The sequence below is a fragment of the Zonotrichia albicollis genome, chromosome 3 (genome assembly GCF_047830755.1).
Source record: "Zonotrichia albicollis isolate bZonAlb1 chromosome 3, bZonAlb1.hap1, whole genome shotgun sequence".
In the NCBI taxonomy this organism is placed as follows: Eukaryota; Metazoa; Chordata; class Aves; order Passeriformes; family Passerellidae; genus Zonotrichia; species Zonotrichia albicollis.
In genome coordinates this window covers 43,530,409-43,553,833 of record NC_133821.1, presented here as the reverse complement: position 1 = coordinate 43,553,833, position 23,425 = coordinate 43,530,409, and the positions used below count along the sequence as shown (strand labels likewise).

The 23,425-nt window shown below is 37.4% G+C and overlaps 1 protein-coding gene across 4 annotated transcripts in view; it reads left to right on the top strand.

Annotated features, from left to right (window-relative positions):
- Positions 1 to 23,425, top strand: part of AKT3 (AKT serine/threonine kinase 3) — a 151,401-nt gene that overhangs the window by 48,213 nt on the left and 79,763 nt on the right. The window contains exon 2 of one of the 4 annotated variants that reach the window (XM_074537264.1): positions 15,819 to 15,894. The exons of the other annotated variants lie outside the window; for them this stretch is intronic. The gene's annotated coding sequence lies outside the window, so the exon portion shown is untranslated. The remainder of the gene's footprint in view (positions 1 to 15,818; positions 15,895 to 23,425) is intronic. 4 annotated transcript variants of the gene reach the window in all.

The window sequence follows — 23,425 nt, the reverse complement described above, 5'->3', positions numbered from 1 at the left end:
GATTTTTTACAACACCGACTTAAGAAGCATTTTGCTCAGCACTTAATTAAGAGGGAAGACTTCCACAAGACCTCAACAGCCTGTAAATGTGGAAGAGTGAACATGAGTTAAAGATGTGTCATATAAAAGCTAAAGCTTTGGAGAGGAGCTCGCTGATACGAGATGTGCATGCAGTGTTATGTTGACATCTGTGGCAGAAGTACTGGAATCCTGAGTTGGGAAAAAGATTTGAGAATATTGAGTCTAAGTTTTATGTGGGGATATATCTGTGCAATTCCTTTTCTGGTCAGGAATTAAGATATACATTTTGAAATATGGGGAAAATTAAGATACTATAATGAAGGAGATGGACTGAAAAAACCCCAAATGGATTAAATTCTTTCTGTATAAAGAAAGTCAGCTCCATAACCTAGTTCTTATTTCAGTATTTTTAATGCAATTTTAAAAATACATCTGTGTATTTATAAATATCACACAGAATTTTGTTTTTATCAATTACGTAAGTGTTACTCCATACCAGTTCTCCCTCTTGCTCACAGTAACTTCCAGAATGAATGAATTACTGTAGGTAAAATACAGGAAAACTGCAACCTCCTCCTCAAGATCATATGCCAAAAATATATCACAGTAAGTTCTTAATGTAGCTGTACAAGGAAGAGTTTGCAAGTTCAAACACATATTAGCAGCCTTTCTCAGTGGGAGATCTAGCCTTAGTTTCAATGAAACTGTTCCTTTAAATATCTCTTTCATTTGTGGTATTATCTGACAAGTTAATGACCAATTCTGCATTTTTAAAATTAATTTTTGAACTGTAATGTCTAAAATTAAAATGCCTTGTAAAAGTCAATAGCCACACTCCTTCATCTTATCTTTTCCATTAATGTGTGTTCTCAGTAAGCCTTCATGGAAATGGTAGAGTAATACCTTGTGCAACATTTAGTTGTCTTCATCATCCTGAAAAGCAAGGTATCGTTTCCTTTGGGGGCTAATTAAAGATGCTTGTATGTAAAAAATTCAGTGTTTAAACTGCAGTTTCCCATGAGAAGAACTGAAGCTTAAAATGCCAATTACAATGGAAAGGTGGTAAAACAGGGAATGTAAATTATAGTTTATTAGATTAGATAATTGTCTCAGCTCATAGTTTTAGCTAAATATTTACAAAAAATCTGGCATTCACAGTAGAGCTCATAAGACAAAGATTTCACTGTTTACACGAAAAGCAATAGTAAGGAGGAAAATAACATTTTGTGTAGCTACCAGATAATTGTCTCTGCCTCCAAAAGAAGAAACTATGTGAAAGAATGGAAGTTCCTCCTTCCTTATATCTTCTGATAGTGATAAATTAGAAATCCATTTCTATCTTAAAAGATCTCTTGAAAATGTCAAAAGAAGATTATTTCAAGATGTTTTTAACAAATCCAGGAAAACAGCATTTTGAGTGCATTTCAACCTGCTTCACTGTTTCTCATGATTTGCAACAAAAAAATACAAGCTTTGAGTACAGAATATAGGACTTCTTTGAATGGAGACTCCTAGGAAAGCTGGGGAGTTGACTATTATAGAGTCAATATAGTAGAGTTAGTATGAGTATGCCAAATGGGAATTATTTTGTATTTCACTATGAATTTTTTTTAGTCTTTTTAATTGAATTTTGGATGTTACAGAATCACAGAACTGTTAGGGTTGGAAGGGACCTCTAGAGACCCTCCAGTCCAACCCTCCCAGCCAAGGCAGGCTCACCTAGAGCAGGTTGCACAGAAACGTGGCCAGGTGGGTTTCGAGTATCTCCAGACAGGGAAATTTCACCACCTCCCTGGGCAGACTGTTGTGGTGCTCTCAATGGCACCCTCAATGGCAACAAGGTCCTCCTTGTATTGAGGTGGAATTTCTTGTGTTTTGGTCTATGGCCATTGCTCTTCATCCTGTTGGTGGTCAGCACTGAAAAGAGTCTGGCACCCTCCTCTCCACACCTGTCTTTGAGAGGTTTATATGCATTAATGAGATCCTTCTTGGGCTTTTCTTCTCCAGGATGAACGAGCCCAGCTCCCTCAATCTCTCATTATAGGAGATGCTCCAGATCCCACATTGTCTCTTTGTGGCCTCTATTGGATCCTCTCCCATAGTTCCTTGTCTTTCTTGAACTCTGGAGCCCAGAAATGAACGCAGCATTCCAGAGGTGGCCTCACAATGGCCAAGTAGAGGGGCCGGATCATCTCCCTGGACCTGATGGCCACCTGATGCACCCCAGGATGTTTATTTGATTGACTTCCTAGTACAAGCAGTTTAGTCTTCATCATTACCTGTCCACTAGGTGGTTGAATTTCACTGGTGATGCAGGGAATGAAAGTAAGACTGGATAGCAAACTGAAGTAAAAGATGAATAATTTTCTGTATGCTTTAAATAAAATGCAATGACATTCGTACATAAAATGGTCTTTGCTCAGTGTGACACTTAAAGGAAAGGACCATGTTGTTGGCTGTGTTTCTTAGTCTCTTGAGCTCACAAAAGTAGCCCAGACAGTTTGCTGACCTCAGATGGACCTTTAAGTCTCTGACTTGTCAGACGAGAAGGGCAGCACTCTTAATTGGCATTCAGATCACAGGCAGGCACTGGGCTCAGCGCATAGCCAAGTACTGCTTTAGGATTTAGACAAAGCCACTCTGGCAAAACATCCCAGTTGTCAGGGTAGCTGGCTGTTTCCTAAAGAACTGTTACATAATGGAGAGACTGAGAAAAGCTTTAGGATGCAAATTTTTTTTAAAGTAAAAATTAAAAAAAAAGGAAATAAAGAAAGTGGTGGTAATTTGTGAAAAGAAACATCCCCCCTCTCCTCGGATGATCTCATTCATTGTTTCTTCCTTCTGTTTAACTTCTCAGGGTCATAAATGTAGTTTGCTGTTTAAAACCGTAGTGATGTCACTGCAAAGGTATTTTGTGGAAGTGGGGAAGGGAATTATCTGAAAGTATTTGGGAATCAACACTTAGAGATTTATTAGCCTTACTAGAGGTCAGCTATTTGCATTTCTTCTTCTTTGTGCTTAGTGTAATGTAAACTGGGAATTCAGCTATAGAGTGAGTGTTTACATTTGAGACATCCCCTGGAACAGAAGTGAACGTTGCGTTTATTGCTACAGCTGCCTTCTCCAGTGAAATCGTGATCTAAAGTCTCGCTGGTCCCAGGCCAGATTTCCAACCTGCCCCCTGTGCTGATCCCCTACACAGTGCCAGGGTTTGACACTCCCTGGTACTGTTTCTCCCTGCAGCCTCCAGCATGACATCAGCCCCAAGCCTTGCTCCCAAAGCCACTCACAGCCCCTGCCTGTGCTGGGAATGGGAGAGAAGAGGAGGAACTGCTTTGCGCTGCCTTGGGGCTGTGACAGTGAGCACCACAAAGACAGAGGCTTAAAAAAGGTTGTGTGCTGTGCTTGGAGTGGTGCAGGGGACTGATCTCCATCACAATATCGTGGGTGTTTTGGTGTAAGCAAATTTCGTATAGTCTGCCTTAGTTGTAAATGTATTACAGTGTTTTCGTTAGTACATGCCCCTGTTTCACAAAATACTTTTGAAAGTGTACTTATTTAAAATATTTGGCAAGTAGTGGTCTCTTTGTTAAGCAACAAAGCAGTAGTCTGGAGTACTGTCACCCGGTCCACTGAAGAAGGATTTCACAGAGTCTGTATGTTTTCTGTAAGCTTATGATTTTTGGATTATTTTTTTCAGGGAAATTAGGAGGAATGTCAAATATGGAGGCAGCCAGAGAACACAATTTACAGCACATGTTCTTGTAGGGAGAATGTAGTGTTCCTTCTGGAAGCCTGGTCTGTGAGGAAGGATGCTGTTAGGTGTGTAAAGGGTCTTTACAGAAACACTTAAATGTCACTAACTTAATTTCTTACCAAGGCACTAAATTGCATTTGCTAGCTGGTCTGTAAACTCTTTCCCCATTGCAGCAAATAATTAAGAGGGGTGAAAGACAATGAAAGATCAGTTTGGGAAGTCTGAGCCAATGGTAATATACTTACAGTATCAATAACCATGCCCAAAACATGTTGGCAGTAGCCATAACTCAAATTTCCTATGGCTAGGAGGGCATGCCAAAGCAGGCTGCCACTGTTCCTGTTCCTCTAGATGTGTTTCATGTGGTTTGTTGGTGCCCATGGGCAGGGCAGTGCGCTGGCCCCAGTTGCCAGGGCTGTATGAACAGTTCCAGCTTTAGTGGTTGCCCTTATGCAGGCTTTGGTGCTCTGGAGTGTTTGATTTGAACACTGCATTGTCCACACCAGGTTGTTTCTGGCGGTCTTTCTAGTTGTTCCTTTGTTCACTGCTAGTTATTTCTGAACGTGGGGAGTGTCTCACTGCTCCCATTAGCTAGGCCTTCTAGCTTGCTCTGTCACCCAGTCTGTGAGCTGAAGCTCCTCTGTTGCTTTGCATCTCCTACCACAGCAGCCCTAAATGTTTGATTTTTGCAATAGTCAGTCATGTACACAGCCTGGTTTTTTTGCCACAAAAGGGTGACTTTCAGGAAAGAGGCTTTCCTTTTCTTACCAACAATTAAATTCTGACCTCATTAAAACTTTTGGATAAAGTTTAGCCAACAAAGCTTACAGGCTACAACTGTAGGCTACTTCATTTGATTGTCCCCTTCAGATTTCACCCTGCTTGTTTACCTCAGCTTTTGTGGCTGGTCCTCCCTGGAGTTCCTCAGTCTTCCTGAGGAAATCCAGCAGTCAGATCTGACCACCTCAGATCTAATGCCTGTGTAACCACTATGTACTGTTGTTCAGAAAGAGTGTAATCTTCAAATAATGCTCTGGTATGACACTTGTTAGTAATGTTAGCTGAGAACTTTAGCTTGATGCAAAACTATCTGTCCTTTTCATCAGCCCAGCTCTTTCTAGGAAGATCTTGGCTTTTATCAGCATGCATTCAAAAAATGAAAAATCTGGATGCAGCATTCATGGAAAAGGTTTTTTTAAGAGAAGAATGTAATGAAATGATAAACCAGAGATAACTGTAGCATTGTAAGGCTGAGAATGACCTCCTGTTAAAATTATGTTTCTTTCCTTGGAACCCATGGCTGATTAGTATTTTTATTTTTTTCCTTGACTGATGCACTTAAACCTAGCAATTTCAAAGCATTTGTTTAGAATGTTCCCATATTGATCTCACATAAGTGCTTAAGTTTATGTCCTGTATTTATTAAAGTAAATGTAAACATAAGCATGGATTTTTCAGGATGTCGATAGTTTGTAAACCTTTAATATTTTAACAAATAATGCACATTTCTTTGCAACTGCTGATAGGGACTTCTGTTTCATACTCTTCTTTAACTCTGTCTTATAACTTTTATTTGAAACACAGGAACACTACATACTTGTGAATGGAAATGGGAAACCAGGCTAACCTCCTCCTTATGTTGGAATTCAATACACTATTTCTCCTAATTAGTTGCCTTTGAGTCTCACAACGAGTCTTGAACAAACAAACAAACAGAGAGCGGATGTGTCTGCATGGGACTTTGTGTGGTGATATGAATGAGTAGTGAGCACCCTTATAGACTTTTCTATTCAGCATATAGCTGAATTACTTGACAATAAAATCACGGAACCATATTTGAGTATCTGCTTGGAGCTGTTGAAGCATTTCACAGCTGTTTCTTCTCCCCTTGCAACCTCTTCTTGTAGTGACAGTAGAAGTTACTGTTCCCATCAGAAGTTCTGTAACAATTACTAACTCTTACCATGTTTTACTACAAAATCAGAAGATTTAGCTTAAACTATTACATAGCAATTCATGTGATGAGATGGAGAGATTGTGATACACAGATTAGCTAAACTAATAACTGCCTCTCCCTAGAAGAGTGAAGGAGGGCCTGCTAACTGCAACCTTTACATGTGCATTTCAGCTAGGTCTTCTTCTGTAGGTGTGTTCATCTAAGCATGCAGTGTTGGTTCCAAGAATTAATATGACTTAAAAAGATGCCCCTTACCAAAAAGATGCATTATTGCTTTGATTTTGCTGCAGGTTGGATGAATAGTAGTGTTGATGACATGCAGTGTTGGCATTTTTTCAGTGGCTGAGTGCTATTGTATTGTGAAATTTGATTTTGGATTATTGCACAGTGGGAGCTAACAAAAATCACAACAGATGACCAATACAAGACAATGTTAGAGCTATTAGTGTACATGAAAAGCTTTAAGTACCTGAATCTTGTGTTTCTTTGTATTTCACTATGCAGCCTGTATACAGACATCCTTTTTTGTTTTTATAACTTACCAGATTTTTCTGTTTGTTAAGAAAGAAGCAGCATAGAAAACAAATTGTTTGTGTCATTGTGAGGATTGCTTGTGCAATAGAAGTTGTGTTCACTATGTACATCTTTGCCATAAGAGCTAATAGAGTATAATGAGAGTATCTATTGGTTTGCTATCCTCTGGGCTTCACAAAGAATGGTGTCTCTGGAAAAATCCCAAAAGTTAGCTTTTCCAGAATTTTTCTAGGCAATGCTTCCTGCCCTTTTTAAAAATTATTTAAATTTTTTTCTATTTTGTAATATTACAACTCTGTATTAATCTTTTTGGTCATTCTTTTGGCCTCTTAGGAAATTATTTCTGTGAATACAGTGTGTATTGCTTGGCTGCCCCAATACAACTGAAGAATTTTTATAGTTTCTTACTGAGCAGAAGTTGATGGGGAGAAAGTAGTGAGAGTTAAGGATGTATAGAGCACTCTTAATCACCCAGTGTGGATGTCCAAAAAACCAGAAGTCTTCTGTTACAGATGGAAAAAGTATTATGAGGACCTCAGGAACATTTTGATGTTGGTGAAGGATGTCAAATAAATTGGTCAACAGTAGACTGTCTCCAGGTCTTGGAAAGGCGTTTTGTTGTAGATTTTCTTACACTGTTCATGGATTTTCCTGCCTGTTTGACCAAAGATAAAGGAGTCTTTTTCTTTCGGCTGCCTGTCCTTCTTTAGTTCTGTGTGTTTATCATCTGTGGCACTTCCTCCCAGTAATGTTCTTACTCCCTGAGAAGTCCTACTCTTAGCTTGTTGAGCTTTTCATTTGCGGGCAAAAAAATCTCTCAGCAGGTGCTGAATATGAAATGATTCGGTTCAGTGGTTAAAATGTGGCAAACTGTAATATAGGAGAGGTGGATTTTAGCTATCTGTAGGTGGCACTACCAGGTTTATGAAATTAGCCCATTATGGTTTGACTTTGGAGAAGGCCACTAGACCTGTTGGTCTTGAGCTTACCTATAGAAATGCATCACTGTGGTGAAGTATTTGGAACTGCTGAAAACTAAGCTGTGTAGATGCATGAAAGGCTGAGATAGACTAGAAAAATGCTTGAACACATAATATTAATACAATTTAAAAAGAGGTAGAGGTGCTTTGTATGTATTTTGTATTCATTAAACAGAAGGAAGTATGTATTAATTTTTAAAAATTATTAATAATTTAAAAAAAAGTACTTGGAGCATATTAGAATGAGTAGTTGTGTGCAAGCAAGAATCTTCACTACCCATTGTCTGATTGGACTAGAAGTAAAATTCTTGTTATTAAAAATAAATCTTATGTGTTCCTAGGGACGTTTCTGTAAAAAAGGGAAATCCTGAACATTAAAGGTTTACTATTTTTATGGTTCTATTTTGGTAATTGTCCTTGTTTTCCTATTCATGATGAGTGTTAGATGAGTGATCTGACAATTGTATGCTGTTAAATTGTTTAATGCCAACATCATCTTTTAACTGGTGGCATTTTAATGATAAGTATGAACTTAGCATAGGGCTTGCTGAAATGAGGATGGCAAACTTTAAGCAGGAGGCTAGAACCTTAGCTTCACTTTGGTTCACACATTGCAGCCGACACAATACTGAACAGGTATAGGGAAAAACCCCACCAAAGTGTAGGAAAACAGCTAATTATAGTAATTGCAGCTGGTTTCAAAGTACTTCTAACAGTTTGTGCATAATGCTTACTTGAAAGCATCAAATGGGCGCTAGTTGTGAAATAGAACACCTGTTTGTTATTGAGCATGTGTTTATGCAGATGATTTTTGTTGTCAAAGCACCTTGATGTAGAGTAGTCCTGTTTACATTTACATTCTCCCCAAAGGATTAACAGTGTTCTCTCAATAAATTTACAGTCTATTCTCCTCTCAAAGGCTGCTGTTTGGAGGGTGGTGTGAACAAGGCAACAAGTGCTTGCTAATCACTTGAATATACATAATTAGCGACAGTCTGGTGCACTGGAGTCTTTGTACAGCCACAGCAATACTGATTGGCAGCAGCAGATAACAATAGTCGTGGCAAGGTGGTATTTGTTGAATATTTGAAGGTGTTTTTCTTTTATATTTGCAGTAGGCATTTTGAGTTAATTACACCATTATTCTGGAACACACTTACTATGTTATTTTAATGTCAGAGTTAAAGATCAGTCATGTGGCCTGTTGTACACAAAGAAATAAGACCTTTAGTAAATCCTTTACTTCATTTGAGACTAAGATGGATTCTTTTTTTCTTCCTTCATAATTTTATGAGACTAAGGTGGATTTTTTTTTTTTCCTTGTAAGTTTTATATAACCCGAAGTCAAAGTGGAAAATATGACTAAAAAATTTGGGAGATGAATGCATGTGATGATACTCTTGTATTCAGCAGTGATTAGTTTTACAACTGGCTCTCTGACAGGTTCAGTAGTTTGGAAAACAAACACAAAATTATTGATGATAAAATTTATGGGTGACATAGTAATTAATAAATAACATTGGGAAAATTATTTGGATTGCTTTTCATGTTTGTTATGTTCAAACAAAATGTGTTTTAATATAGCTAAATGCTTAACATCAATTTAACTTAAGGGAGAATACTACAACAAGTAGATTCTGAGCATCTAGAAAATCAGATGAGTCACTGTGTATTTGGCAAGGTTAATTTGTATGAGAATCATCAAATTTCCTCTTATTGACAAGGTAGCAGTCTCTGTGTATAGGTTAGAGGCTTTGGATATTGTGTCTTGGATTTATTTAGGTTTCTGATATTCTGTGAATTACATTTTCATAAGGAAAAAAGGATTCATGCATTAGATGAAACAACTGTGAGGTTTGTCTCTAAGAGCAAAACTGTTAGAAGACTATTTTGAATAATTATTAAAGGTTCCATTTATAGAACCTTTAATAGAAGTAAATATGGAGCAGAATTTGTTAGGCTCTTTCCTGACTTCTGCCTAAGCAGTGCTTTCATTGATGTGGTGAGTAATGGCAAAGAAAATGGTTCATAATATTTTGAGGTGTCTCCTAAGTGAAAAGGACTGCAGGTGTGCTGGAGGATGGGGTTAGAATTTGAATGGTATTGTTAATGTGGAGACATGGTTTGCATGAGGAGCTGGAAGCTGTTCAGGGGGATCAACTTTGATGTGCACTCTAGAATGATCTTCTTTAGAAAGAAGTTAATGGAGAATGAGTGGCTAGGTAAGAAGCTCTTCAGAAAAGTCCATTAGGTACCATGGATGACAAACTTGGCATTAATTATGTCTTGCTGTTGCGAAGAAGGCAAACACATGAGTGCATGATCAGGGATAGAACCTGTAAGATGCATCTTTCTCCTCCATTGGGCACTTAAGTCTTAGTTGTACAAATGCATCCATTTCTGGGTGCTTCAGTTTAAGATTATAAATACTGTTATACAGAGATCAGCAGTGAGAGAGATCAATGATGGGTATGACCTATAAGTATAGGCTGAATGAATTGCAGTTATTGAGGTTAAATAAGAAAAGAGAATTGATAATATGATCTGTTCTTCATGTGCACACTGAGAAAAGAAATTGTTGTTTTAAGTTGTTGCAATGCAGTTTGAATTACAGACCAGGAAATCTTTTTTGACTGAGCACACCATGAGAAATAGCCAAGTGTGTTGTACCAATGGCCCATCTAGCTCAGCATTCTGTCTGCTGTGGTGGCAGAGGATGTGCTGTTTAGAGAGAGCTTGCAAGTTTGGCCCATTTCTTGCTTCTCATTCCCCTTGCACTTTCCAAGTGTTCAGAATTGTTGCATTAGTAATGTTAGATGGCATCTAATGGATGTGTTTCACCAAGGGCCCTAACTATTGCAATGTGGTGTTTGGTGAACAGCGCATTGCATTTACCTACTGCCTTCAGGATTTTGTAAACTTCAGCCTTTTCCTCTCCAAACCAAAGAGCTCCTGTCTTCATCCTGCCTTAGAAAAGGTGGCTGTTCCAGTGCCTGGGTCACTTTGGTTTCCTTTCTCTGTGATTTCTCATAATTCCACTACATTCTTCTTGATACTTGAAGGCAAGGACTGTGCAAGGTAAAGAAGATGTGGGCACTGTTTTCTGGATCAGCAGAATGCCATCCTTTCTCTTGCTCTCAGTATCCTTTCTGACATGCCCAACATTTCATCAGGGCTTTTTTGGCTGTTGTTTACATGCACTTACTATGTCATGGAGCTGTCAGTGATGAATCCAGGACTCAACTGAGGCATAATTTATGATTCTAAAGTAAACATTGTTAGTCATAGTTTGTATTATTTTTTCTAGATACATTACCTTACATTTATGTACCCAATATTCAGTTTTCATCTTCGACCACTCAGTTTTGTGAGATTAGATCCTTCTGTTCTCCTATGCCATAGGTGTGGCTGTTGACTATTGGGTATAGGGTAGTGTCATATGGAAATTATCTCAGATCACATCTCTGTCCAGGTCATTGAGGAAGATGTCATATGGAAATCATGCCAACCTTCATTTCTAGGGGACCTCCTAGCTCTTTCTTATGCTGACATATTTTATCATCTTTCATTTTCCTCCCTATTTAGGTACCTTTTCATGCTTCATACTGATGTTTTCCCCATAATCACCTTTTTACTTTTCCATTAAGACATTCAAGTGGACCTTGGCAGGTGCGAAGGCGAGAGAGGTAGGAAGGGAGAATTACTTTATTTTCTTTCTTAGTTATGGCAGCCATTTTTTATGGCCTCGATATTTTCAACAATATTCTGCTTCTTTGTAAGGTCTCATGAGCCAGTTCTTTGCCTTTTAAATAACTGTTTTTCTTATTTTTACCTATATTTTTCTGTTAATGATTAATACTTGTATATCAGATTTTATTGGGCAGCTTTCTTCCACCCCAGTGCTAACCCTAGTCATGAAGTTGGGAGAGGGAGAATCTTGTACTTTAGAAGAAATATTATTTTAAAAACAATAAAAGCTACAAGTAATAATAAAGCAATTTTTATCCTCTTTGCACATTCAGGGAGATCTGTGGACTACTTTGGAGGAGTGCACAAATCTTACTGAGAAAAAAGTAACCAAATTGTCCAGGGTGTAAGACATAGCATTTGTTTTGGTATTTAGGACACAGTGTTTCTGCTGGGAAATGGTAGAGTTCCATTAACTGAAAAAAATTGAAATCTATTGTATGAAATAAAATATTTGAATTCCTAAATGTTTATAATTCCTGGTAGTTCCTAGCCAAGTAATGCAGAAAATGGTTTCCTTGAAGCTTTTCAAGATGCATAGTAAGAACACTGAGAAGTAAATTAGCATAGGGAATGTGAATTCATGGTTCCATTCCAGTTTCTCTTTTAATATTTAATATTTAAATGAATATTTACATACCAGAGAGAAGAAAATAGAGAAGAAAAATGATAGTGTTTTCAGCACTGGACAGGATGCCTCTAGAACTTGAGATTCTGAGAGCCTGTGTGGTTATTGAGGAATTGGGATTGCCTTGCCATGAGAAAGAACCTCAGTGCAGAAATGTAAAGGAGCCCTTTAATGTAGCAGCTTAAAAAGCTCTATGACTGAAGGTTGAATTCAGTTGTATTCAGAACCAGGATGAGGATGATTAAGAGAAGGATGGAAAAATATTAAAAAGAATATTTTGATGTCATCAAACCAGAGTGGATTTGAGTAGATAAGCATTTAAAAAATAAAAAAGGTTTTTACCAGTACCTGCATAATGGGAGAAAATTCTGTCACCTTTCTTTTTTGAAGAACTCTTACTGAACTGTTGAGATGTTCCTGTTCATCTTAAAATATATGATGCCATGAATAAAAATCATAAAACGTCCTATATAGATTTGCACATGAGATACTCAGATTAGCACTGAAATGTAAATTTGGTGAGAATTTGTCCAAGACTTGTTCAGAGTGTTATTTAAATGAAACAGTAAAAATCCAGTTGCTCTTTGCTGAGGTCCCTCCTGACATGCTGTTTGAGAAACACTGCATCAGTATTAAAAGATAAAATTATTGTGGTTTCTGGTGTATTTGATGGTCTTTCTTAGCTGGCCACTGCTTTTGCCACTAGTTTGGCACTTTCCTAGAGAGTATCATGGAAAGTTAGAACTCTCTTACTGAATGTGTGGTATCTGAATAGCTCAGTTGCTGGTTTTTTGTTTTCTCATTTTATTGTTAAACCTATTAGGTCCACATTTTTCTAAGTGAGGGTACTGATTCATGTTAATGAAGTAATTTCAGAATTTTGTTTTGATATATTAAGTAAATGGAGTTCTTTAAAGTCCCTGTAAAGGCACTTTCTTTAGTGTGCTTTGTGTTCTTGATTTCAAAATACAAATGTTGTCTCTGTGGTGGCACAATCACAGATGTAGGGAGCTAAAGGTGTTGTGTAAGTCAGTTAATTGTTTTTCTTAAGTGAAAGCCAGGAGTGTTACTAGTTTTGCACTTTCACCTAAGGAGCAACTTGCATGAAAGATGTAACTGGGCAACAGGAGCATCCTTTTACAGAGAGGGGGGCAGCAAGAAGCTGTTGGTGTCTGCCTGGGTGTTTGTACCGTCAGCAGCAGGTGCACATACAGCCCTCCCACTTGGTACTCACATAACCAGGTAGGTCCTTTGGGCAGATGTCTGTCCACTGTGTCATGGAGAGAGGGGAGTTTTGAAAACAGTATCGAAATGATGATTTTATTTTTAAATCTAATCATATCAAGTGGTACACTGCCAATGAAGGGGGAGATTCAGGTAGACCCTGCCTGGAGCACAGACCACTTGATACCTTGAATGAATTCAGAAAGAACATGATTTGCCACTTGATGCCTTGAATGAATTCAGAAAGAACATGATTTGCCAGCTGATGGGATCAGTTTATCTCAAATTGAAGGAAGCCGTTCTATTTCTGCCGTGCTCCACCCCCTCTTTTTTTTAACCTATTGGGCAAATGAGCTGCTCAAGTGGTAAATCAGACAAGGAGGAGCACTGGGCAGCAGGACTGGAAGGAGGAGGATGATGAGGAGGAGGAAGAATTTCTCCTCAGCTGGATCAGCTGAGGTGTTGTCACAGGGAGGAGTAGAAGGCTTAGACGAACTTCATTAGAGAAGCCCTTTCTTTGAGCTGGAGGTGCAGGCAGAACTCCCTTCTCTTTTTAAACTCCTTCACAGAAAGGGGTTTAAATTAAGGTAAAGCCTTCTTTAGCCTCAGATATTGTCAGTAATTTAAATTTAAGGAATTATAGAGTGATTAAATTACTTTATCCTGCAGGTTTTAATGATGGCAAATCAGATATATTTATAAAAGATGAGCTATTTATTGTAACAAATGAACAGATAGAAGATCTTAATCAGAATTACTACGCAGTGTTAAAGCTAAAAAATACAAGTCAGCTATAGTATAACATAAATGATGTAGTGCACTATATTAAAGAAATTATGTTAAAGCAATTAAAGCTAGTGAAAGAAACATTAGGTGGAGGTTTTGATGTATCTCACCACACTTCCAGGCATGAGTACTTCTCTCTCTTCCTCTCAGTACCTGGGAAATAACTGTAGAGAGGTGTCCCAACCTCCACAGGAGAAACTCCAGGCATTTCAAGAAAGGGATGTGGAAGAATCTAGCTTGTATAAAAGCAGACTGGACTCTTATAGCATAAAGAGGTTGACCTGCCAGTCACAGGCCTCCAGGTCAGTTTAGCAGCTTATCTGTCAAGTCTCACTTCAAAGGGGCAGATGTGTGTTTGAAGCTGGTAAGCCAGGCTGGCCTTTTAGCATATTCAGCACCAAAAATACCACTATGGCACCATAGAGAGCTTGCATTGCTTTGTCTTCTGACCAGATTCCAGGCCAAGCAGATCAGCTTTTTCAGGGCAAAGCATCCTGCTAATTTTTTTTGGGGGAAAATTTTCACCTGGAATACACCTTTTGCTGGAGCTAGGGGACTCTGAAAAATCGGGTTTGTTTCAGAATCTTGTAGAGGGCTGGAGTTTTTCTGTAGCCTACTGATCATTGATCCCTTGACACATGCCCTTCTGCCACTTACAAAAATGATAAGTACATTAGAGAACAGCCAGATCTCTGGGAAATGTTTCTCCCCTTAATCATGGATTATCTGAAGAGAGGTTACAGTCTGTAAATGAATAATCATATCACTAACTTTCAGTCATTTCCTATCAAACTGTTATCTGAATCTATTATTCCTTACCAAGTTGTCACTGAAAACTCAATATTCTTAAATATTAAGACTAAATATGCCTAATGTACCTAAACTAAATAGCCAAGATACAAAATTTAACTGAATTAAACTGTAGCCATTCAGAAGGCAGTGTTTTGTTAAAACTGTTTCAGCTGTGCTGCTGATGCTTGGCATTCTTGTGTGCACACTCAGTGAGCAGAAATGTGGAAGTCTCTTTGAGGAGATGAAAAATTTGTGTCACTTCTCCTGCTGTGGAGCCTGTATTCCCTGGTGGATGTCAGCATGGAAAGATGCATCAGCATCATCACGGGCGCTCATCTGCAGCACGAGCCCCGGAACACAAAGCAGCGTTTTACCTCTCGGGATTAACAAACATGTGGCAGCTTTGGTGGTGCTGTTTGGTAGTCAGGTGATAGACTGGCCATATGTCCTCATACCTCATTCTGCCATGAGATTTTTTTCCCCCCTCCCCTTTGAAATTTGAAAGAAAAGCATAGCTTTATCTGGTTGTTGTTTGTTCCAGTTCTTATGTCACAGACGTGAAATTCTAAAAGATCTGTTAAGAAGTTCTGTACCCAAGTTTTTCTCACTCAGTATTGGAAAGGACATACACAAATTATTACAGAATGTAGATGACTTGCATCCTAAGAAACTTAGGCATCTAGTTAGGCTCTAAATAGGAAGATGGATGTTTAAGGGTTCTTCGGGCACTTACACAGCTCAATCCCTTCCCATACTATGGCTTGTTCCCTCTGAACTGCGCTGTGCTCCCAAATTGCATAGGAAAAAAAGAGAGAAGGACAAAGTTCTCTTCAGACAATTAAAACTTCCATCCAGGTGATTGAGTCCCTATCTCATCTCTGTCTCTGGGGTTTCAACCAATGATGTGAGGATTTGACAAAAGAATAATTGCTTAATAATGTTTTGTAGTGGGGAGAAATGGAAGTATCAAAGGCTGGCTTCAAGTATCATGATGTTAAAATATTGAATTTAAAAAAAACTGCAAGCATGGAGAAGTTGTCTTTTTTGTCTTGTAGTACTTTATCACTGCCATTTCTGTACTCTGAGGAGATAATTTGTAGTTCATTTAAAGCAAATTAGAAAATATGGATGTTACATCAGTGTAATGAAAACATCATTATTAAAGGATGAAGGAAGCATAAAGTATAGATTTCGCCTCACTCTTACATGGTTATCCATTACAGATCAGGTCCTTGTATTTCAGCTATTTAGATTTTACCTAATTTGTTATTTTAAGGAGAGTTTCAGCCATGATTCTTAAGGAGTTCACTAAGCCGTTAAAATTAAAGCAAAACACACAACTACCTTCAATAAATGCTTTAATTAAAATGGACATTTCTGAACCTTCTACAGACAATACCTGCTCAGATGTGACAGCATTTGTGACATCACCAGTACAGAGTTGCACAAGGATTTTCAAGTCAGTGTTGTAAGTTTCCATTTCATTTTTGCTAATTAGAGAATTGTGCTGTTTATTTTCTAGAGGGAAAAAAGTCACTAAAAGCATATCAGATTTGTTTACTTTATTCAATAGAAATGCAAATATATTTTTTTGAAAATTACAGTTCCTTATGGGTCCCTATTATTTTGGTGTCACAAATGTTAAATATTTGGTTCCAGTTAATTATTGTATGTATAATCAGAATTTCAGAAAAGCCAGATGTAGGAGGAGATTATCAGTGTTTTCTCATGTATGAAATTTCACTTCTGCATTGAATAAACTAATTGTAGAGTTTGCTGAGTAAGGTCATCCTATAAGTTACTAGACTGTTTTGGAGGCTAAGTCATTAAGCATTTTTCAGCAGTCACATCAGGAAGAAATTTTATGCTAATAGCAGAGAAACTGCAAGATTGGTCTGTTAGTGAAAAAAAGAGTAACAAACTTCATCTTCAGCTTGGTGAGATAAATTTGTATTCTTATCCAGGTCAGTCATCTTTCAGTTCCATCTTGTGGCTGGAATTTTGGGGGTCATATTTATAGCTGTATTTTAAAAATTTTTTAAATGACTGAAAAGGATGCAAAAATTTTGTGCTAGTAAAATGCCAGGGCTGAACATTTTGCATTTTTGCTTCTCAGTCAAGCTTTCTTATAATTAAGAGTCTGGAAAAACTTGAAACAAAGAACTTCTTTACACCTCATTTGCCTGCATATTTATTGGAATTGCAATATAATAAAATAGTGCAAAATAAATTAATGTAAAACATGTTTCTTAGAACTGAACTGTGTAATGGTTCTTATGGGGGAGTTATGAGCTGGTTTATTAAATTTAAGGCAGTGAAAGCTTTTTGAAATATGTAGAATTATGAGGTTATAAATGAGTTGGGGATTTCTTTTTTTTTTTCTTCTTTAATTTTGATCTGTAAATTAAAAAAACTACTGACCAAGTTGTTCTTATCTTCTTAGCAGTACTGTTAGGATAGGACATATTTCACAGCTAACTCAAAATTTCTATTTATATTGGGATCTCTAAGTTGCTAAAATTTTGTAATATTATTAAATTGCAATAACTATTTCACAAATGCATGTAGAAGTATTGTATTTCTAGCTTTTCTAATTGTGCATTTTAAGAGATTTTTCAGTTATTTGTCAGAGTACAGAGATTTGTATAGTTTACACATTTTTAATTTATAATTTCTGTATATATGTGTAGAGTAAATGACGGAGTATATTCTGACACATATGTCAGGATATAATTTGGTTGCATAGAATGTGCAATTGTATTAAGGAAGTTCTTGGTTTAATAGTTTGTCAGAATCATTGTGGCCTCATTGCTTAGAGATGCAGTTGATCTTCGAAACCTGAATCACTTGAACCTGATTTTCTAGCTTGACTGGAAAACAAGAATTGCACTCACAAGGCAGAGCAGCAGTCTGATTAATTAGTAGTTAATCTTCCCTAAGTTCATGCTGATGCCCCTTCTCTTTTGCATCATTCTTGCCCCCAGCCAATTACTCTCATTTTTCTTTTGTGCTGATACTTGCTGTAAACCTGAAATTGTTTTGATCTGGTCAAAACCCTTTTTCTTGGACTATGCTTATTTTACACCTGTCTGAGCCGTGTGGGTGCCAGTGCTGATGCAGTGAGTGGGATATGGGACAGACACACTGCATGCTTCCTTTGCAGCTGCTCCTCACCTTCCAAATGGACTGCCCTGGTGTTACTATTGTTACTGCATTTTAGGTGAATCAAAGTGACCAAGGACAGGGACTTTCATTCACCATCAGTGCTCCTGGCTAGTACCTGATTTGTGCTAGAACAAAAGATGCTTGGCAATTAAAGGAAGAGCATGCCTGTGTTCAATGTTTACTCCGATTTCCTGATTGTGAGATTTTTGTTTTTTTAAGAAAAAGTGCTCACACAAGTTTGGAAATGTGTCACAGCATTCAAAGAGAGGTTGGCTTTTCCTATAGGCTTTTCCTGGTATCTTTGGGTGCTGAATTGGTAGAAGAGTGGCTGCATGGCCATGGTGCAAACCACTAGTTTTGTGGTGAATTTACAGCATTCAGCTAGGACTGTGGATACAGAATGTTTGATAATCTTTTCCTGAACTCTTCTGAAAATGTGTTCCTGTTAAATGGCTAATACTCTGCTATTGGCCATTTGTGTTGTTAAACCCTTTTGTTGTAGTCCTTCCTTTGAAAGTGAAGCCTAATCCAGTCTTTCTCTCCTCATTGCGCTTCTCTTGTTTCTCTAACTCTGGTTATTTCTCTGTGTGCTTGTTTTGTCTCTGAAGCTCTTCTGTTGTCTTGTCATTTAAAAAAAAAAATGTTCTCAAAACTGTAATTTATTTGTTTACCTTGGAATAATATTTACAGTGTTTGTAAAATTCTGTAACTTTACAAATGAGGATATTTTACTTTCCTCTCAGTGTTGCATACTTAAAAAAGAGTTATATTAATTGTTCTTTAACAGTTAATCTAAAACTAAACAGTGTGTGAGCATTTCAGGTTATTTCTGTAACTGTTTATTAATTCAAGTAATTCTTCACTGTATTTTGTCTGGTGTTTCTCAACTCACTGTCATAGAGTTGCCACTCTGAAATTCTTCACATTCCTGATAACAGTTTTACTCTCAGGTAGTATATCCAGTGGTAACCCTAGATTCTTGTATATATTGACTGAAAATGCTCCTAACAGAAAACTGTCGAGCTTCATGGATTGAAAGTTGAACATTAGATTATGTAATCCTATTTTGACCTTCTTGTTTTACCCAATTCACTTTCTCTTTTCTGTTTCACCACATTTTTTTTTCATTCACACAATTAGTTTCTTTAAACTTATTAAGAGCTTTTCTTAAAATATGAAATAGATTGTGTCAGTCTCCATCCATTATATTTTCTTGATATACTTGAAGATAGCCCATTTGATGGACATCATTTTTCTACTCAAAAGCAGTGTTGCCTTGTTTATCTTACGTAAGTTTGTGTTATTTGTGTGATTAAAAGTAGAATTTTAAAGAGTTTTCTTTGATTGCCATCCATCCAAGGGACTTGAAATTTTCAAGGTTTTTTTAAACTTTTTTTTCTTTTTTCTTTTTTTCCTTGGGGCTGCGGGGTATAATTCTCCATTTAGAATCCTTCAGTCAAACTGTTATCAGTGAAGGATAGCTGTTTTCTGCCTGTAGCTTTCACCTCACTTACAATTTCTTAGTAATTGTGGATGTATTCTGCCTTGTTCTGGGACCCTTTAGTACCTAACAGTCAGCTCTAATACCTCCTTTTTGACCTAGAGTGACTGAAAGTATTTTTCTGTTACCTGACATAGATTCTGTTGTTGTGTTCTGAGGTAAAAACCAACAGAAAGAATACGTCCTGGTGTTTTTCAAATATATTATGCTCAGATGCAGACTTCATTTTGTGTCTGGTTAATTTTTCCCCAAATTTCCAACTCCTAATCTGTTCGAGTTTTTTTATTTCCCTTGCTTGGAAGTTTACTACATCTTATTTTCTGAAAGCAGCACTTTAATGTTGATTAATTTTACCATTTCACTTCAGTGTCTCTTTATGTAAAGAAACCTACATTTTCCCAGCTCCATTCAGCTGGTTCCTTATCGTGTGTGATTCCATGATGATTTGGTTGTAAGAATGGGGTGAAAAGCTGGAAGTATGTGCTAAGGAGCAAGCAGATCCTAAGGGCTGGGTGGTATATTTTCCAAATTTTGCAGGTCCTTATGAATTAAGTGTTTGGTTTATTCACAAAAATATTTCAAAGCATGATCCAGGAAGAAAATGGGGCTGGAGGAGTGGGAGTGCATTTGAAGTCTTTGTCTCCCTCCCGTGCCCTGTGTTGAAATTCAGTTTCACCTTTAATTTACAGAGTAGTTCCTGTCCCAAATATAATGGAACTGAAATATTTTCTGGTTACTCTTAAATGGTTCTTGACTTAATTTCTCTATACTGCATGGATGAGAAGAAAAATACTTCCTGCTGATACGTTTTAGAGCCAACAGTATCAAGGAGTATTAGTGTCAATAAATTACATCTCTGAACTTTACCATGTGTGATATTTAGCCAGTTTGAGAGAAATAAAAGAAGTCCTTGAAGTGGACACTATTTAAATTCGGGGGTATGGGATTTTCCAATTAATTGGATTGCTATGGTAGGCCAATATATTAAGCACAGGCAGTTTTGCTGCTAATTACACACAACTTCTCTGGAGTATCGGATATTCAGATCCATTTTATGAATATGGTAGGGAGAATAACAACTGTAAAACAAAGCACTGTGCATGTAAGTGACTGTTAGCGTGTATTTCAGAAGGGATAAATGCTCACCATATGGTACAATTACTGTGTCCAAGTTTTCAAATTAGCTTCTCTCATCCTCCTTATTACTGTCTTTAAAAAGAGAGGAAAAAAACCCAACATGATTTATCTACTCTGCAGCAGAACTCTTGACGCAAAACAGCAGCCCAGTTCTGTCCAGTTTTTTTTTCCTAGCATAATAGAGGCTGTCGGACTTTTTTATACTAATTACTGTGTGAGCCTCAGATGAACCCCCTTCAATTCACAGGGCTTTGTTAAGGGAGGAGCTGTCAATGTGTCTGCCCGTTTGCAGCTGTGCTGTGGCTTTAGCTTGCTTAACATTATGCTGCTTTTTAGACTTGACAGAAGGGATTTTTTTTTTTTTTTTTTTTTTTTTTATTAAGGCAAAGCAGCCTTGTAGCGAAATGGTTTAAGCAGCTGCATTGTGGGGAAGCACAAAGAAGTTATTATTGTGTCTGTTTAGGGGGGTTGGATGGAGGGGGGAGATATTCGGCTGCTGTTGATGCCGATTGTTGACTTGCCATCTGCCAGATAGGGAGAAGAAAAAAATGACAGCTCCAGCAGGGTGTTCAAGAGGTTGTTTGGAGAGACGCATAAACATGTGCAGATGTCGAACTGAATAATGGCAAGAACTTGAGACGGTTTATGATGCTGCTGTTGTGTGTGCATATACAGAATGAATGTATGTGGAGATTTGGTTAGGAGGAGGGTACATATTAATTATCATTGTCCCCCACCGCCTCCTTTACTTCTGTTAATTAGTTCAGGAGTTTAATGTCTTCCCTCCCTCCGTTGTTTATTGCTAAAAAGAGCCTTTTCTTGCAATAGGGAAGAAAACTTCTGATTTCTCCATGTGGTGAGCTTAAAAAAAACCCCAAAGCAACAACTTAACAAATTTGGTACTTGTGGACTTAGAAAGAGTAATGTAGTTATTTCAGTCTCAGACATTTGGGGGACAGGTGCTTTGCAAGTTCTTACATAGCTTTGTCTGTCTGCTGCAAGACTGGTACATTGCATACCCCTGCTTCTGCATCCTGAGCTTTTCTTATGCAGAAATTGCCAATTGGTGATTGTCTTGTACTATAGAGTATGCTAGGGGTTAGAATGAGATTAGCAACTAATTTTCTCTTTAGCTTGATCTTATTTTCAGTTTGTTCTCTGAAGGCAAGGAGCTGGTCAGGCATAACTTACATTTTCCTGTTTGACACTTGCACATAAAATAAATTTGGATCGCTCCGTAGGAATAAAGTTTTCTTTCTTTCACTAAAATGCTTTCTTATTTCTTGTTCAGTGATTATGATGAGTTTCCAGGATACTGTGAAAGAAATGTGAGAAAGGATATAAGCATAGAGGGAAATTAAGTTAGCCCAGAAAGCATTGTTATACAGGTGATCTCTTACTTAGAAGATAAAAGTGGAAACTTTAAAAGAATGCATTTTCTTCTCTAATATTATGTGACATTCAACATTCAGATATCTGCACTGAACTGAAAAATGGAAAGAGTGGTTGAAGTGCATTGTGGATATGGATTGCAGACATGTCTTCATGCTATCAGTATGTATCAGGGTTTTAGGGTCATTTACAGCATGACTTGAATATTATTGGAATGAACCTTACCAGTGCTTGCCACTAAGCCCTTACCAAAAGTCAAGGAACTCTTTTTTTATTGTCGCTTTTGTAGGTCTTTGATAACAATAATTACTGATGGGAGCATTTGATGCTCTTCTGTCGTCGCTGTGGCAGAGTGGGAGATGTCACTTTTGGATTATGTCAGTTTTAACTGCAAATTCAAGTGTGGCTGCCTCCTGCCCAAATACCGATTTCTGCATCTGAGCCTAAACAGAGGTCGCCAGCACTGCAAATGGAGATTGCTTTTTGTCTTTTAGTTAGGTTGTTGGTTCTTCTTCCCAGAATTGTGGTGTTTTATGTGTTCCATCACTGTTGGTGGGAAGCTCAGTTACTCTGGGCAGTGCTGCAAGGCTGTATATCATGAAACACTTCATGCAACCAAAGAGATCTCCTGATGTGTGCAGCAGAAATGGGGTCTTCCAGCTCAAGCACCTTGAGGAATGCTTGGGCTTATCTCATACTGACTTTTGCAAATGATACAGACTAAGTGGCAAAGCAAAGAGCTTGACTTCAGTGATGTGCCTTGAGGAAGTAACGTAGGTTAAGGGTGTTGGTGCTGGCTTTTTGGCACCTAGCAAGGTTTGAGCCTAGGAGCACACCTAGTGACAAGGAGAAAGTTCAGAGGAGCTATTTTAAAATTATTGCAATGTGCCAGGTTTAAAAGTGAGACAGTTTGCTTTGTGAAAACATGCTAGCAAGTGTACCAGTTTTAAGGGCTGAAAAGTCACATAATTTTTGACAACTCACGTATCTGTTAAAGAAACTCAGTTGAATGATAATGCTATTGTCAAACTCACCATATTCTTTTGCGAACAATGGACAGTGGAAATCTCTTGTGTAAGCCAGTGTTAGCTGTTTTACAAAATGCTGTAAGTAGATAATATGAAGAAGATGTTTAACTCAACTTGGCCACATGTAAAAAGCATTTGTATTTTAATCATCTGACTTAATACGTTTTTACCAAGTAAATCTAAGTTGTTGCTGCTGTAACTGACTGTCTTATTTGCTCTAATATATAGATTAATATTTGTATACTTGTCTTACTCTTAAAATATTTTCATAACCTGAAAAAGATCCTTTGGTCTACTAGCACTTAATAAAAGCAGAAGAAAAGAAAGTAGTATTTTTTCTGTTATACAAAGTACCACTTGATGCTGATATTGCTATATTGAAAAATATAGAAATCTTTAAAAATATATATTTAAAAGTACTGATAATATTAGCTATAAAAATATGTGAAACAATATTTAGAATGCTTGTGTTTACACAAATACAGCTTAACGCTATTATAAATAAAAAACTGCTCTGAAAACCATTTACATAGTGCAGCATTTTTGGGCTTTTATCCTATATTGCCTTGTCAAGAGAGATATTTAGAAAATGTGAGCAGTGTTCCTAAATGTTTCCAGAATACAGACCTTGGTTTCCCATTCCTGAACAGTAAGCATATTTAGAAAATATTGATCACCTTTGTTGCTCAGAGATGCTGATGCAATAGAGGACTCTGTTGTTCTAGACAGCATGTGCTAATAGCAACTGCTATTTAATTTATTTTTTGTTCTAATTC